This window comes from Triticum urartu, chromosome 7 (assembly GCF_003073215.2).
Source record: "Triticum urartu cultivar G1812 chromosome 7, Tu2.1, whole genome shotgun sequence".
NCBI classification, from domain to species: Eukaryota; Viridiplantae; Streptophyta; class Magnoliopsida; order Poales; family Poaceae; genus Triticum; species Triticum urartu.
In genome coordinates this window covers 24,043,133-24,061,390 of record NC_053028.1, presented here as the reverse complement: position 1 = coordinate 24,061,390, position 18,258 = coordinate 24,043,133, and the positions used below count along the sequence as shown (strand labels likewise).

General features: G+C 46.9%; 1 pseudogene; it reads left to right on the top strand.

Moving 5' to 3' along the window:
* Positions 1-11,015: 11,015 nt before the first annotated feature.
* Positions 11,016-14,240, top strand: LOC125525658 (annotated as a pseudogene).
* Positions 14,241-18,258: the final 4,018 nt, after the last annotated feature.

The window sequence follows — 18,258 nt, the reverse complement described above, 5'->3', positions numbered from 1 at the left end:
TACTCAACTGGATAATAAACTTCTTTGTCTCTAACAGAATCTGCAGAGTCGTCAATAGAATCAACACTTAAATAGTCCCTGCTATCAGTAGAAACCAATCTAATAATATAGTCATTAATATCCTCAGCATGGTCGTTGGTAGGAGCTAAAATGGCTCTCTCTTGCAAGTAGCCAGAGTTTAGGTAGTTGAGTAAAAAATCACCATAGACAGAAGAAACAATAGCAGCTATTGGGTCACCGGTCGTACGAACCAAGAGGTCGTCCGGTATCTGTATCCAAGAAGCCTCGACATCATCACCTCTCTTTGTAGCAGGCAGCTTCCCCTCCCCCAGATCTAGAACCCATTTGCTAAACAAGGCAACATCCTGCCGCGCCTGAATATCCGCCCCAGGGACAAATAAGCGCATGTTAATAGAAAGAGACAATTTCCGAACAGAGCGCCACAGCGGGGAATTTGTGATCGCTGCATCAATAATCTGAGGCCTAGTACCTCCCTCGACGACCGGTAAGATTTGTCTAAGGTCACCACCCAAGACCATTACTATTCCACCGAACGGAACATCTGCAAGATCTGGATTACCCACAGAGAGGACATCACGCAACGTTCTATCTACGGCCTCAAAGCATTTCCTGTGTGTCATAAGCGCCTCGTCCCAAATAACAAGCGAAGATACCATCATCAACTTACAAAGCCTAGAACCTCTTTTAATATCACATTGTGTATTATCCTCAAGAAGAATAGGTATTTTAAAGCGAGAATGAGCAGTCCTCCCACCAGGCAACAACAGCGATGCAATGCCGGACGATGCAACAGTAAGCACTATCTTCCTCTCACCCCTAAGGAAAGCACATATTGCACTCCACAGGTAAGTCTTCCCAGTACCGCTGTACCCAGAGACAAAAAAAAAGCCTGGTTCCCCCGCCTGTACGCACCCCACAATCGTCTTATAAGCAAACAACTGGTCCTCGTTTAAACTATCGAACATAACTAAGGACTGTTCTGCTAAAGCACATGCATCATAAGACAATTCCTCACGGATTAGACGATTATCATCAGATTGTTCACCTTCGCAAGAGCGGGGTGGTAAATTAAAGTTTCTTATATTAGAACCGTGTTTCAAAAAAACGTCGGCCAGCTCATCGAGAAGCATATCTCTTAGTCTCTCAGGAGGAACAACATAATTTCGATTACCCAGGGCGTGACGCAACCTATACTGGATATCATCGTACATGCTAACACAATAACGTTCAAAGAAACCCAGTTCATCCCTGATAGAACAATGCATGAGCATGGTCACAAACAGCTGCCTAAGCCGATGCCCAAATCCCCAGACAACCACTTCATCAAACGCTGTGTACCACTCACTATCATCTCCTAATAAACCACGCGCAGCGCAAGCCTCTTTAAAGGTGTGATAAAGACGACCAGCATACGTTCGGAGATCTTCGAAAGACCTAGCCCCCTTAACAATCATCAAAAGCATGCGTAAATAATACAATTCACCACTCAAAGGATGCACATAATATACGCGGCCAATCTTTTCACCCCTACCCCTTGGATGCCATGACCTACTTGTAACATCCCATGTCCAAGCAATTGGAAAATCACAGTACGTCAATGACCGAGCTTCTTCGAACATCTCATTCGCAACAAACCATTCGGTAAGCATAGTCTTTTTCAAGAAGTCAGAACCAACAATTTTCGTGAGGTCAACACCAACACGATAGTAGACAGTATTCATGCCAGGCATATGAACAGTGAGCCTTTGAACCGACGGCATTTTAAAGTGTATCTCAAACCCAAATATGCGCCATAATGCATCATACTCACATATATAACGACATATCAAATACTCCTGATCCTCGTCCACTGTACGACAACCAGATTTAGTCAATTTTTTTAACCTTTCTAACATGACCTTAGAGTAATCAGCACCCTTGGTGACGTACTTGAAAAGGTATTTCATCACTTGTGTCTTATTACACCACTCTACATTTATATGACCCTGAAATTTCTTGAGCATCGCCATATTATAAGGAACAACATGCCTATTGTCAAGAAAGTAACCATTTTTATAAACCCTTCGACCGTCGTCGCGACGTCGATATAAGACAAACCCGTTATCATCAATGACAGTAGCATCTCTAAAATCCTTTGGAAAATATTTAGAACAAACACCTTTTTTCATGCAGACACATTTATCGTTCATTTCACCACACGGACCGTGCATCATAAATTCGGAAACTAAAGCATACCCTAGAGGATCAAGCAACGCATCAGGTATCTCAGCAGATATTAATGAATTAATATTTTCAACACCAATCTCACCGTTGCCCCCTATCCGCCAGACAAGTATATGCGCGTGTGGCAGCCCATGCTTCTGGAACTCAATAGTATATAGGACTGAAAAGGAAATAAAAAAGATAAGTCAGCCAGACCAGCAAGCAAAATAAATAAAAGGCCGGTCAGAAACACCGACCACACACAAAACACAATAGCACATAGTACCAGCTTTAATGGGGCCAAAAGCCCGGCCTGACTTGATCTCATCCAAGTACTCGGCAAGCTTCATGTGATAGACCCTAACAACAACATCTGCCCTATCAGAAGGCGCCTGCCCTGGCTCTAATGCAGCGGTGATCTCGGGCCACTTGGGATTACATGTGAAAGTGGTAAATACGTCTGGTGCACCATGCACCCGACAAATGGCAATGCCATCATGGAAGTTCTCATTAAAATAACGACGACCACCCATGTGACTGGAGGGCACAATGGTCCTCTTTCCAACAGCGTCGCCATCTACACACCCATCACCTACTGCATCGGTAATACCCTGCATATGCTCTGATCTGAACATGTCCTGATTTCTTATGATATACCATAGTCTACTCTCATCGATGCACGCGCGTGCATCAACAACGGACTGGGAGGAGAGGAGACCATAGCATATATATGGATTGGGCTGATCACCTTTGTAATGGCACATAAAACGATAGTAATCTTGCATGGTCATCCTATTCCGACTATTCGTGTCTGAGTCACCACCCCCAGAAGGATACGAAGAAGACGCCTCAACAGACGGACTTCCAGGTGCAGGATCAGGATCTACGGCCCCATCATCATCACCTTCTTCAGGAACAATCAGGTGAGGAACATAAATCTGGAACCCCCTCTCACCATAAGGAAAAAAGCAACGGGTATTGCAGAGGCATGAACGCAGTGTTCAGAGAAGATATCTGCTGCAAACCATCAGAACGACTGCGGACAACAATATCCCGGGAAGACGCCTCTAACGTGAACCCACCACCGACAACCAAAGCAGCAAGCCCAGTAGTTGTAGGCAAGCTAAATTGTGGACTATCACCCTCTGAAGGCCCTATAATACGAATCGAGATATCCTCTATAGGTTCATCACCGCGATCCTCTATCATCTTACTTGCCTCCCTAAAGGTTTGTACCAATGGGTTAGACTCATTAAGCATATCTCTAAGGCCAACCACAATACTCTCATCGACCCCCCCCCCCCAGTAGGTTTATCGTCCGGATTTAAAGCATTCATCCTATGTCTAATCTCATTAGCGGGGTCATGTATGTACAACTCAGCAAACTTAGGAGTATCATCACCGCTGGGCACCAGCGAACCAATACGATGAGACACTTGACCACTGATCTTGAAGATCTTAGGCCCACGGCTGCCACCAAAAGAGCGTTCAACGGTAGAACCCATCGAAGTAAAAGCGAACATACAATTGTACTCACGTATAGCCCGGATGAATTTTTTAGCACGAGAAGTACCATCGAATCGAAGGAGCTCCCGGAGATAGGCCGGGGGATCCTTAAAGGGAGGAATATAAACCTTAGCGCCTTTAGAACAACGATTGTAAACCATCTTACGTTGTGTCCAGGATGACCCGGACTTGGAACACTCAGCAAACCAGAAGGAGGCACCACAATACCGGCATAAGAAATCTGGAGGGCCACAGTATGACCTATCTGGATAGCAAGCTAACAACCACCAAAGCATAAGACTATCACGCACAAACCATGCGTAAAGGAAAAACAACAATGACACGACCAGGGAAATAATGTTTTTTTAGTAGGTACCTTTAAGAGACTCAGCAAATCCAACCGAGAAACCTTGCCAATCCTTCGACAAAGGCCCTTTGACAACAACATCTAACCAGACACGTACGACCAAATAAGAGACTACGTGGAAACAACAAAAAGCAAGAAGAAATCAAGGAATTCCATGCACCTTCATGTCCAGGACGACGCAGTCTAATCGACACTTTACGCTTTTTCCGTTTGTTGCGATCCACCCCGGTAACCTCCGAGCTCATATAAACCGAGAAACCATGCCAATCCTTCGGCAAGGTGCCGTCGGCGACACGCTAACAGAACATGCAGAAACAGGTAAGGCACCACACACCCAAACGACAACAACTAACAACAAACTAAGAACTCGCTAGCACCTTCATAGTGAGCACGCCGAAACTCAACGCACCCTTTCCGTTTTCTGCGATTTGCAGCCGCCACGGCCAAACTCAGATAAGGAAACCAACCATCACCTACCACGTCATGAACAACACGGAAATGAAGTAATTGGTAGAGCACCCTAAGAGACAAAACAAGGAAGAAAAACTATGGACAGAGACTTACATGTACGCCTGCGAGGAGGAAACCCAATAGGCTGACGCGGCACGTAATGCCTAGCAATCCCAGCGCCAGGCACCCGCCGAGCAGGGACAGCAGCCCCAAGTCCAACAGCACGGCCGGTGCCAGTCACCGGTCGAGCAGCACCCCCACGCCCGGCAACAGGCTGGTCTACAGCAGCAAGCACCCACCGAGCAGCACACCCACGCCCGGCGACAGGCTGGTCTACAGTGGCAGGCACCCGCCGAGCAGCACCCCCACGACCGGCGACAGGCTGGACCCCAACGTCAGGCACCGGCGAGGCAGCACCCCGGCGCCCGGCAACATGCTGGGCTCCAGCGGCAGGCACCCGCCGAGCAGGACCCCGACGCCTGGCGACAGGCTGGGCTCCAACGACAGGCACCCGACGAGTAGCATCCACACGGCCAGCAACACAATCAGAAACAGGGGCACACCCAGTATTAGAACCTCCACGGCCGATGGCACGTCCACGACCAGCAGCAGCCCGCCCACGGCCACGCCCACGACCACCTACCAACCCAGCGACAGCTTCAAACGCGCCTTGACCACGAGCCGCAACCGGGGCACGTGCCATGTCAATGACCAGACAATGTCATACCGGAATGCTGGGCAAATAAGAAGCAAGACGCATAACATTAGAAGAAGGACCTATATAACCCTACATAGCATAACATCAGGCATTCAAGTGCATAAACCATCTTACATTATACCCATGTACCAGTAACATGGTCAGGCAAGGATAAGATACACATTGAATAAAAGAACAATGAATATCCACGAGTTATTACAACCAACCACTAATCATAGTATACATGCACAGCAACCTGAATGCATATCAACCCGACTCAAGAGAAGACGACCATCAGATAACCACCCCGAAGATAAGACACCCTATACAGAAAGTACATCTAAAAGCTACATGCGATGGAGATCAACCCAGCATATAGCATCTGCTGCCATAAAGCAGATATTTAAATACAACCAGATGAAGATGTTTTATATTTTCTAAGTTTCTGATTCAGGATTGATAACCAAAACCAACCAATATTGTAACATTATTTTTAAAAGATGCTGGATATCTCCATCATCGTAACGGAATATGAGAACTCTTATCCGTGTGCAATAACCTAGACATGACATCTCCAGAGCACCGATTCAACTTCACTGAATAGGTAAATCAAACACAATTAGATCCTGATGCTCATCCTTGCCTTAACTAAAGTCAAACTCGATTTTAAGACACCTAATAAAATCAAAGTCAAGCCTATATTCATTTTCTGCATCTTGATGTTCATCCGTGCCTGAACTAAATAAACCACGGACGATAAAATCTGCACAAGATCGCCTAACCTACGAGAGCCACGCCCTTTGCACACTTTCTCTGTGATATGCTATAAGAGCTACACCCTCTGAAAACTTTCTTCGTGAACCCAACAACATCAAAAGACATAGAGGAGGCTAGGCGAGAGTAAAGAATCACCTTCAAAGAGACGAGTGAAGCAACCTCGAGCACCAGCAATGGCACGACATACCAGCCCAGCAGCCAAGAGCAGAAACAGACCCCGACCAAGATGGACCAGCAAGCAAACCCTAAATAGATCCCTGAAAAACAACACAACCCTGGATGAGTACCTGCACATCAGAAACGGCAAAAACTGCTCTGCTATATTCATATTCAGAAATATTGAGCAGCCATCTTTTGAAGTTCATAGTAACAAAAATACTCATGGGAATAAAGTAAATGAAATTGATCTATGAACTATAAGATACCAGGTAGCCGTACCATTGTATAACACCAATTTATGAACCCTCAAATATCATGAAACACTATGGACAAAAGCTATGAGAAAATTACTGCTTTGCAGAAACAGCCAGCAACTTGTTTTTATCGTCACGGCTAAACGGCTGAACCAAATTGAGTGAATGACCACTCAACACGATCGTGGGAACAACACCTACAAAACATTCCACATGCTCCTCCTCTCATTTTGTCATTTAGGAACTCAAAATCGCTGATTTCTGAATCTGAATACCTAAGAACAGCAGCAACAATGATTCCCAGCAACTTGTTTTTATCGCCACGGCTAAACGGCTGAACCAAATTGAGTGAATGACCACTCAAAACGATCGTGGGAACAACACCTACAAAACATTCCACATGCTCCTCCTCTCATTTTGCCATCTAGGAACTCGAAATTGCTGATTTCTGAAGCTGAATACCTAAGAACAGCAGCAACAATGACCCCCCCCCCCCTAGTTCCCTCACCTAGGGCTCCTAATCCTAGCCCTATTCTCCAAGAATCATCACTTACAGAGGATAAGAGCTCATAGATGATGGGGAATCTCACCTTTATGATCAAATCACAAATATTTGGTGAAGGGGGAAGTTGGGGAAGCTTTCTTGTTCTCCTCTTCTTGTGCCCTCTTCTTCTTCCTCCAGATCAGGTCCAGGATGCCTTTGAAGGTGGGGGAGGGAGTGGTGCAGCAACGAGGGACATGGGGAGGAGTGGGGAGGGAAGGGAGGAGGGAGTAGGCTGGCTGGAGAGGTGTGGGAGGTGGCGTGGAGGAGGAGAGAACGCGACGGCGAGCGGAGGCGGCGGCGGCGGCGCACCAAGGGGGCGTGGTGGAGGAGAGGACGCGACGGCGAGCGAAGGCGGCGGTGGCGGCGGCGGCGTGGCAGGGACCGTGCCAGCGCGGGGTCAGGGTTCAAGAGAGGGAGAGGAGGAGATGCGACGCGAGAGTGCGGAAGGGAGCGAGGCTAGGCTCTCAGCCCTTGCTATTGGATATTTTCCTAACCACGTGAAATGTCTAAAATACCCTCGGTGGCCACCCAATTTTACAGGCGGTGGCACGACCTGGAGGGCGCCGACGAACCGCACTAGCCACACTCGCAGCCATAGACGCTGACCGACGCGGCCCACCAGCCAGGGTCCCCACATGTCAGCGAGGCAGTAAAGTAATTCCGGAGTAAGAAAAGTCAGTAAGAAAAATCGAATGGAGGCTACTATTCATCACTATTCATTGTAGCAGTGATCCGGGCTTGATCCGACGGCTGAGGTCATCCGAAGGCGAGATCCTACGGTCCATAATGCATCAAAGGAAGATCCGACGGCCAGGAATCCCGAGCGGGAAGAAGCATGGGTGTCCACTGTCGTGCTTGTTTCTGGATGTTATAAATTTATTGTTATTTATTAAATGGAACAGATGAACCTAGCTTGCTAGCTTAGCTACTTTAGGCATCCTTTGCATATCTTAGTCTCCGCATGGAACTTGCGCCTCAATTTTATATGTAGAGATAGATGGACAGACTGATGCTCTACACTTTGGATGTCATTCACGGATAGCATATTTGCAACAAATTATTTAATCCTAGTGTTTGGGGGAACAAAACACATGGGCCAAGAAATCTTTGGCCACAAAAAAGATAATAACTACACTCCATCAACTGCTTGCTGGAATAAGATTCTTAAAGTTATATTCATCTTTGCCGGAAGGCTCTGAGAACCCAAGACCAGATTATTTATTTATTTAGACATTGTTATTTAGTAACTATTGACCTTTTTCTGGCCCACCTCCATCGCCCCACCCTGATCAAAGGACCATGCTGTGTTCTCATTGATGCGCCCGTCAAATGAAACACTCCACTCGACTATTTGTATCTGTATGAACTAATCCTATTCAATGCATTGGTCAAGACGATCGAGAAAGAACATGGAATCAGAGCATAGCAATTATTTTTTACCACGTCTCTCATACCCAGAAACCAGAACATCATGGAAGATACCATGTTAAGGTTCATGGACCTCAAGTTGAGCTTAGATGAAAACAGAGGTCCGGATATTATATACTACAAGGACAATGATGGAGAACTTGTGTCGGGAGGGAGGCATCGGCCATGGGCATGCATGCATATCTAATTGTCCGCGGTACATGGTATACATCCTTGTATCATCCTGTATATTGACGATTGGTTTATTTAATGGCTTTCTCATACCATCATTTCCACTTCTTTGAAGCCTCACTTTAGATGTCCACTCGACACAGTATACATCCTTGTCACCACAAACATGCCAACCCTCCTTCCCTAGCCAACCCTCCTTCCCTAGCTTTGGTAGTTATGAATTTTTGGTAGGATATGAAATACCCGACGAATACGACCAAAAATATCTCATTTTACCCATCTCCACGCACATGAGTCGCCCACATAATGAGCTACCTGGAGCTTGAGCTCTGAACATCATTTCCAGAGTTTGGCCATCTATAAGAATTACTACTATCCAAAATTAAAGATAACTTATACTTCTAGAATAATGTCTATTTTTTGTGAGACAACATAGTCACATAGAAATTAATGCTCAAAGTATTATTTTAAAGATTGGGTCAGTGTTCTAAGAGATCTAGATCTCAGATTGAGTGTCACTATTACATATCCATTGCAAGACATTGATTTGACTGTTGCGACACACAAAACCTTGAAAAAATAGGAGCATATCGTACGCACTAGACATTTTAGACATAAAAGTATACTACAGTCCATACCACCGCATATATGTGATTTTTTTCCCTGCAAAAAAAAGATATTGGAAATATTAAAGTAATGTGCATCTATGATTCCATGAGATTTAAAGGTCATGTTTAATCCACTCCAAATCTTGTTACGAGTGGTAAGTTGCAAAATAAATCAGTGTTTACTTTTTGAGCATAGTAATATTATGTGGTTTCCAAGTTGCCGTATCTTTTGAACCTTTTCACCTTTTGAGCTCTAGGGCACTTGCGCATCTAATTAGCGTGTCCGGGTAGAGAAAGTCATGAAAAGACTGAAAGAAATGCATGCATGATGACGCATGATTAAATTTGTGTCGATCTTATGATATTCTTGAAACTTTAGCTCTAGGGCACTTGCGCACATAACTAATGTGCACTAGTACATAAGATCGGGCAAATACTGAAAGATATGCATGCATGATTGACTAAACAACCTGTGATTGGCCATGCACGATTTCTAGGGATGTGCGACAAGTCCATCAATCAATTTGAAACCAGGGAAAAGAAAAGGAAATGTTACAAAACATGGAAATTATTCATCTTTTCTCTCTAGACGATTTCCTTCAGGGCCAAAGCATTGCCAGTAGCATCTCCAAAGTGGGCCTGTTTCTTTGTTTGTAGTACTAAGGTTATTAATTTATTATTATTTAATAAATCAAACAGATGAACCTAGCTAGCCAGCTTAGGTACTTTAGGATATCTTAGTCATTGCATGGAACTTGCGGGTCAATTCTATATTTAGAGATAGATGGACAGATTGATGCTCTATTCATTGGATTTTACCCATAGATAGTATATGTACAACAAAATATTTAATTTCTAGTGTTTGTGGGAACAAAACACATGGGCCAAGAAATCATGGGCCACAAAAAAAGATAATAACTACAGTCCATCAACTGGCTAGAATATGATTCTTAAAGTTGTATTCATCTTTGTTTATTTAGACATCATCATAGCATATGCGATAAAGCAAAAACAGTTGAAGCGACATCTCCTCTAGTAACATATTGGCCCGGCCTGCACAAATGCGTTATTATTACAGATGTAGTACAGATGATATTAGAATTTAACAACTGTGATAATGACCATTGGATATCCATTTAATGGCATTATCATATATACCATGTTTTTCTCTTCTTTGAAGACTAACTTGAGACTTGGTCCAACTTTAAAAAGTTTGACTTAGAAAAATCCAAGAACTTCAATTATTTTGGAATGGAGGGAGTATTACAGAATAGTGCACATGATATTAGAATTTAACAACAGTGATATGACGATTGGTTTATTTAATGGCTTTCTCATACCATCTTCTCCACTTCTTTGAAGCCTCACTTTAGATGTCCACTGGACACAGTATACATCCTTGTCGCCACAAACATCCCAACCCTCCTTCCCTAGCTTTGGTAGTTATGCATTTCTGGCAAACCTTCATCTCCCCACCTTGACCAGAAGACCATGTCGTGTTCTCATTGATGCGCCCTTCAAAAATAACACTCCGCTCGACTATTTATTGTGTCTGTCCAAACCTCTTGATTGCAAGTTGTATCTGTATGCACAAAAAAAAGTTGTGCCGGGAGAAGGCACCGGCCATGGGCATGCATGCATATCTAATTGTCCGCGGTACACAGGAAGAACACACAAAGTTAACCAGCAATATTAAAAACAAAAGGAGAAGATCAAATCCTGGAAAGCAAAGGCGTCTAGTGCATGGCTGCTTTCCATCGCACGTCCGCCAACCCATGCATTTGGGTGCATTTCGTTTTCTTTCTATATATAGAGCTAGCAGCTACGATACTGAAATCATCAACCATCCCATCAACTCATCAAGCATTGCCCTCAACACGTGAACACAATTAATTAGTCCGTGACCATGAAGGTCTCCACTTTGCAGTCGCTGCTTCTTGTGATCATCTTGTCTAGTTCCTGCAGCCTGAGTGCAAATGCAGGTGCTGGAGATCACCATGAACACAAACATTTCATGGTTGTGCCAACAAGCTCCCTGAAGCACATCCCAGAAGACGCCGCCTGCTCCGGACACAAGGGTAAGATGTTTATAATTAGTGACTAGAGCATATATGTAGATAGTAGTAGCTTCAGCTAATATATGCATGCACGGAGAACAGTGATACCGTCAAACGGCACCGCCTGGGTGCCGATGAACCGCTCGCACGGTCCGTGCTCATCAACATCGTCGAGGGCATCAGAGGATATAGGCATCGATGTCGATGACATGCTTCTGTGGGACCAGCTCCGCACCAGCTACATCCGGACGCAGCTCTCTGCTGATATCGGCAGTGTCGGTGCGGGGATACCAATAATTGCCAGATCTACCACGGTTTCTAACCGGGATTATATGCTGTCTTCGACAGCTTCAGTCGGGACAAACTCAGGGACATCGAACTCGGTGAGAAGGCTTTAGTATGTACTGCTTTAAAATGATTCCATTAATTCTCGACTGACAGAATTTATGGAAAGTATATCAGTGAATGAAACTTAGTGTGCGTATCAATTTAATTAAGATGTTTGTGCGTTTTTTGATTGCTTAGCTACAATGAAAGTGAGGAACGGGTAAGATGGAACCATCTGAAGGTTTAGGAAGTAGATGAGATTTCATCCTAGTAACCGGAAACAAAAAATCCCTATTCAATGAACCATAGCTACCAGATAAAGACAATAAATTAATTTTTATTTTAATATTTTAGTTGTGTGCATCCTCATTCTCTTGACTAGCCCTTCACATAGTGTTGATAGAGACGTTGGGTGTAATTGGTATCGAAAGAATCAATAAACAATAGGAAAATTACAACTGCCCAATCAGACATCAGCAATGATATGGAAGTGTTTATTATAGTCAGCATGATATTCTATTAAATCTGAATCATTTTTAAGATTTTGGATCAACATGCAGTCATGCTATCGCTGCTTCAGTTCATATATAACCAAGGACTTAAAACTGTGGCTTCATGTTGCTAAAATCGTGAACTTCCATGTGACTTCTCACTTCAAACTATGCATTTTTTTTAGCGAAAGGCCTCTACCGTATTACAAATTTATTATTTATATGCAAATTTGGGTAGTTCAGAATGATATTGAAAGTGAAACAAGTGTCAATTCAAACAAAAATGTGCATCGGTAACCGGTTTTACAACTTCTTCTTAAAATTTTAGATCGAAAAATCTGATCAGACTCCGCCGGCGAGCACCATGCCACTATGAGCCAGACGGTGGTCGTCGACACGAGCAGCGACATCCCCTGGGTGCAGTGTCTCCCGTGCCCCATCCCGCAGTGCCACCTCCAGAAGGATCCCTTCTATGACCCCGCCAAGTCGAGTACGTTCGCACCAATCACATGTGGCTCACCGGCCTGCAAGGTGCTAGGCAGCAGCTACGGCAATGGCTGCTCAACCACCACCGATGAGTGCAAGTACATTGTAAATTATGGCGACGGTAAGGCAACTACCGGGACGTATGTTACTGACACGCTGACGATGTCCCCAACCATTGTGGTGAAGGACTTCCGGTTTGGGTGCAGCCATGCCGTGAGGGGCTCCTTCAGCAACCAGAATGCAGGCATCCTGGCACTCGGCGGCGGTCGCGGGTCGCTTCTAGAGCAGACAGCAGAGGCCTATGGTAACGCATTCTCCTACTGCATCCCACAGCCGAGCTCCGCCGGCTTCCTCTCGTTGGGCGGGCCGGTGGAGGCTTCGTTGAAGTTTGCACATACACCTCTCATCAAGAACAAACATGCACCAACATTCTACATCGTGCATCTGGAGGCGATCATCGTGGCCGGGAAGCAACTGAGCGTGCCGCCAACAGCTTTTGCCACGGGCGCGGTGATGGATTCTGGCGCAGTCGTCACGCAGCTGCCGCCACCAGTGTACGCTGCACTACGAACAGCGTTCAGAAGCGCCATGGCAGCGTATGGCCCACTGGCGGCACCCGTGCGCAACCTCGACACATGCTACGACTTCACCCGCTTCCCTGAGGTGAAGGTCCCAAAGGTTTCTCTCGTATTCGCTGGCGGCGCCACCTTGGAGCTCGACCCGGCATCCATAATGTTGGATGGCTGCTTGGCGTTCGCGGCCACCCCCGGTGAAGAATCCGTCGGCTTCATCGGCAACGTGCAGCAGCAGACTTACGAGGTTCTCTATGACGTCGGCGGCGGCTCCGTGGGATTCCGCCCTGCTGCGTGCTGATGTGGTAGGTTGCAGGACAACCAATCGTGTGAAATGACCCACTACTATATATTTGAGGTCTACAAGGTACACTACCAGAAAAACTGGGGTTGCCGACGGCCAAATCTATGCCGACGGCCCCCGTCGGCATCGCCGGACATATGCCGACGGCCAAGGATAGGCCGTAGGCGTAGAAAAGCCGTCGGCATACATCCATCTATGCCGATGGGGCCGTCGGCATAGACGAGGCCGTCGGGACCGCCCGAGATACGCCTACGGGGCCCGTCGGCATAGGTCAGGCAGTCGGCATAGCACGGGCCCACCTGCCCGGTCAGCGCTGACCATTTGACGGCGTTGAACCTACGCCGACGGGTGGTAACGGCGGCCGTCGGCATATCTGTGGCAGAGGTATGCCTATGGCGTAGCCGTCGGCATAGGCCCCTCTGCCACGCCAACGATCCGTGTGCCACGCCACGTCATCGATCCGTGTGTGCGCAGGTATGCCGACGGCCTTGCCGTCGGCATATGTTTACTTTACTTAATTTTTAAATTTATCTATGGCAGAGGTATGCCTACGGCACAGCCGTCGGCATAGGCCCCTTCGCCACGTCATCGATCGTTGTGCCACGCCACGTCACCGATCCATGGGACAACCTCCGTGTGTGCACATATATGCCGACGGCCTTGCCGTCAGCATACGTGGGCATTACTTTATTTTTTTATTTTTACTTTGTTTTGTTATTTTTACTTTATTTTAGTTTTTGCTTTTGCATAAGATAATTATGCCTTATCTAAAAAAACAAACCCGATGGTATATCGATTGCCCCCCGTTACGAATGTCGCTATCGCCGTGTCACGGAGGGGGGAAACGGTCGACACGGAAGGAATTCTGGTTGGTGGGGGGTTCGGGGTGTAGCTATGTCACCGAAACATCGCACGGGTCCCGATGCATATGTGAAAGTGTTCATGCATGCATAGACGCCCGTCTTGGGGCTCCGGGGTGTGCCCCCCTCACGGACGGCGCCGCCGCCGGCACCTGGAGGGGGGAAACGGACGCGTGGGGTCTACACGGAGGGGATCTTGCTGTGGGTCTGGCCCGGATGTTGCTCCAAAGTGTTCCTATGGGCTGACCTAACACAACCGGGTGGGGAGGTCCACTGGTCAAAGCCCGTCCGTGCAAAGTCAAAGGGCTAGATCCCGTGGTCAAACGCTACAGGGTTAGGCGGGACGGGGGCACTGGGGGTAGCAATGCCACCGGAGCGTCGCACCGGGCCTTCATACATGCGGGGTGGTGTGGTGGCATGTCCGAAGAGGCGGGACGCGTCTCCGGGGTGTGCCCCCCCCCCTCACGGACGGCGATGACACGGTAGTAGACGTTCTGCGGTAACGATGCGGCGTCAATATTACTAAATACTCGGAGCGCGATAAAATCATGAGTTTTTTTGCACGACGCGGGCACATGTGCTATAGGAACGACGGTATTTTTTCATAATTTTTGGTGATGGAGAAGTATCCGAAAAATTCCCTCTACGCGGATTGCCCTTCGCGCGTCTACTGCTGTGGCCGGCGGCCTCCGGGGGCTAGCATGCCGCCAAATCTTGCGTAGGCGGCCTCTCACAAGTCTGGAAGTGTTGTGGCGGTTGCAAACGCCCGGCACGCGTGTCCGGGGTGTGCCCCCCTCACGGACGGCGCCGCCGCCGGCACCTGGAGGGGGGAAACGGACGCGTGGGGTCTACACGGAGGGGATCTTGCTGTGGGTCTGGCCCGGATGTTGCTCCAAAGTGTTCCTATGGGCTGACCTAACACAACCGGGTGGGGAGGTCCACTGGTCAAAGCCCGTCCGTGCAAAGTCAAAGGGCTAGATCCCGTGGTCAAACGCTACAGGGTTAGGCGGGACGGGGGCCTGGGGGTAGCAATGCCACCGAGCGTCCGCACCGGGCCCTCATACATGCGGGGTGGTGTGGTGGCATGTCCGTGAAGGAAATATGCCATAGAGGCAATAATAAAGTTATTATTTATTTACTTATAATCATGATAAATGTTTATTATTCATGCTAGAATTGTATTAACCGGAAACATAATACATGTGTGAATACATAGACAAACAAAGTGTCACTAGTATGCCTCTACTGGACTAGCTCGTTAATCAAAGATGGTTATGTTTCCTGACCATGAACAATGAGTTGTTATTTGATTAACGAGGTCACATCATTAGTTGAATGATCTGATTGACATGACCCATTCCATTAGCTTAGCACCCGATCGTTTAGTATGTTGCTATTGCTTTCTTCATGACTTATACATGTTCCTATGACTATGAGATTATGCAACTCCCGTTTGCCGGAGGAACACTTTGGGTGCTACCAAACGTCACAACGTAACTGGGTGATTATAAAGGAGCATTACAGGTGTCTCCAAAGGTAGATGTTGGGTTAGCGTATTACGAGATTAGGATTTGTCACTCCGATTGTCGGAGAGGTATCTCTGGGCCCTCTCGGTAATACACATCACATAAGCCTTGCAAGCATTACAACTAATATGTTAGTTGTGAGATGATGTATTACGGAACGAGTAAAGAGACTTGCCGGTAACGAGATTGAACTAGGTATTGGATACCGACGATCGAATCTCGGGCAAGTAACATACCGATGACAAAGGGAACAACGTATGTTGTTATGCGGTCTGACCGATAAAGATCTTCGTAGAATATGTAGGAGCCAATATGGGCATCCAGGTCCCGCTATTGGTTATTGACCAGAGACGTGTCTCGGTCATGTCTACATTGTTCTCGAACCCGTAGGGTCCGCACGCTTAAGGTTATGATGACAGTTATATTATGAGTTTATGCATTTTGATGTACCGAAGGTTGTTCGGAGTCCCGGATATGATCACGGACATGACGAGGAGTCTCGAAATGGTCGAGACGTAAAGATTGATATATTGGAAGCCTATATTTGGATATCGGAAGTGTTCCGGGTGAAATCAGGATTTTACCGGGTTACCGGGAGGTTACCGGAACCCCCCGGGAGCCATATGGGCCTTCATGGGCCTTAGTGGAAAGGAGAAAGGGGCAGCCCAAGGTGGCTGCGCACCTCCCCCCTTCCCTAGTCCTATTAGGACTAGGAGAAGGTGGCCGGCCCCCCTCTCCCTCTTTCCCCCCTTGGGAATCCTAGTTGGAATAGGATTGGGGGGGGAGTCCTACTCCCGGAAGGAGTAGGACTCCTCCTGCGCCCTCCTCCTGGCCGGCGCCCCCCTCCCCCTTGGCTCCTTTATATACTGAGGCAGAGGCACCCCGGAAACACACAAGTTGATCCACGTGATCTATTCCTTAGCCTGTGCGGTGCCCCCTGCCACCATATTCCTCGATAATACTGTAGCGGAGTTTAGGCGAAGCCCTGCTGTTGTAGTTCATCAAGATCGTCACCACGCCGTCGTGCTGACGGAACTCTTCCCCGACACTTTGCTGGATCGGAGTCCGGGGATCGTCATCGAGCTGAACGTGTGCTCGAACTCGGAGGTGCCGTAGTTTCGGTGCTTGATCGGTTGGATCGTGAAGACGTACGACTACTTCCTCTACGTCGTGTCAGCGCTTCCGCAGTCGATCTGCGTTGGGTACGTAGACAACACTCTCCCCTCTCGTTGCTATGCATCACATGATCTTGCGTGTGCGTAGGAAATTTTTTGAAATTACTACGAAACCCAACAGTGGCATCCGAGCCTAGGTTATTTATGTTGATGTTATATGCACGAGTAGAACACAAGTGAGTTGTGGACGATATAAGTCATACTGCCTACCAGCATGTCATACTTTGGTTCGGCGGCATTGTTGGACGAGACGACCCGGACCAACCTTACGCGTACGCTTACGCGAGACCGGTTCCCTCGACGTGCTTTGCACATAGATGGCTTGCGGGCGACTGTCTCTCCAACTTTAGTTGAACCGAGTGTGGCTACGCCCAGTCCTTGCGAAGGTTAAAACGGAGTCTATTTGACAAACTATCGTTGTGGTTTTGATGCGTAGGTGAGATTGGTTCTTACTTAAGCCCGTAGCAGCCACGTAAAACTTGCAACAACAAAGTAGAGGACGTCTAACTTGTTTTTGCAGGGCATGTTGTGATGTGATATGGTCAAGGCATGATGCTGAATTTTATTGTATGAGATGATCATGTTTTGTAACCGAGTTATCGGCAACTGGCAGGAGCCATATGGTTGTCGTTTTATTGTATGCAATGCAATCGCGATGTAATGCTTTACTTTATTACTAAACGGTAGTGATAGTCGTGGAAGCATAAGATTGGCGAGACGACAACGATGCTACGTGGAGATCAAGGTGTCGCGCCGGTGACGATGGTGATCATGACGGTGCTTCGGAGATGGAGATCACAAGCACAAGATGATGATGGCCATATCATATCACTTAAATTTATTGCATGTGATGTTTATCTTTTTATGCATCTTATCTTGCTTTGATTGACGGTGGCATTATAAGATGATCTTGCCTTAGAGAAATCAAGAGATTTCTCACTTGGTGAAGACGGAACCTTGTACTTAAGAAATCGCATTGTAGTACCCCGGTTCGAGCTTATGAAAGAGAAGGTGATGAAAGAAGCTCATGAAACCCCTCTCTCTATTCATCCGGGAAGTACCAAAATGTACTTAGACATTCGTCAGAAATATTGGTGGTCCAAGATGAAGCAAGATATTGCTCGATATATCGAAGAATGTGACGTTTGTCATCGCGTCAAAGCAGAACATCAGAAACCGGCTGGACTTCTGCAACCTCTCCCTATTCCAGAATGGAGGTGGGATAAGATTCAGATGGACTTTGTCACTGGCCTTCCCAAGTCACAGAAAGGTAACG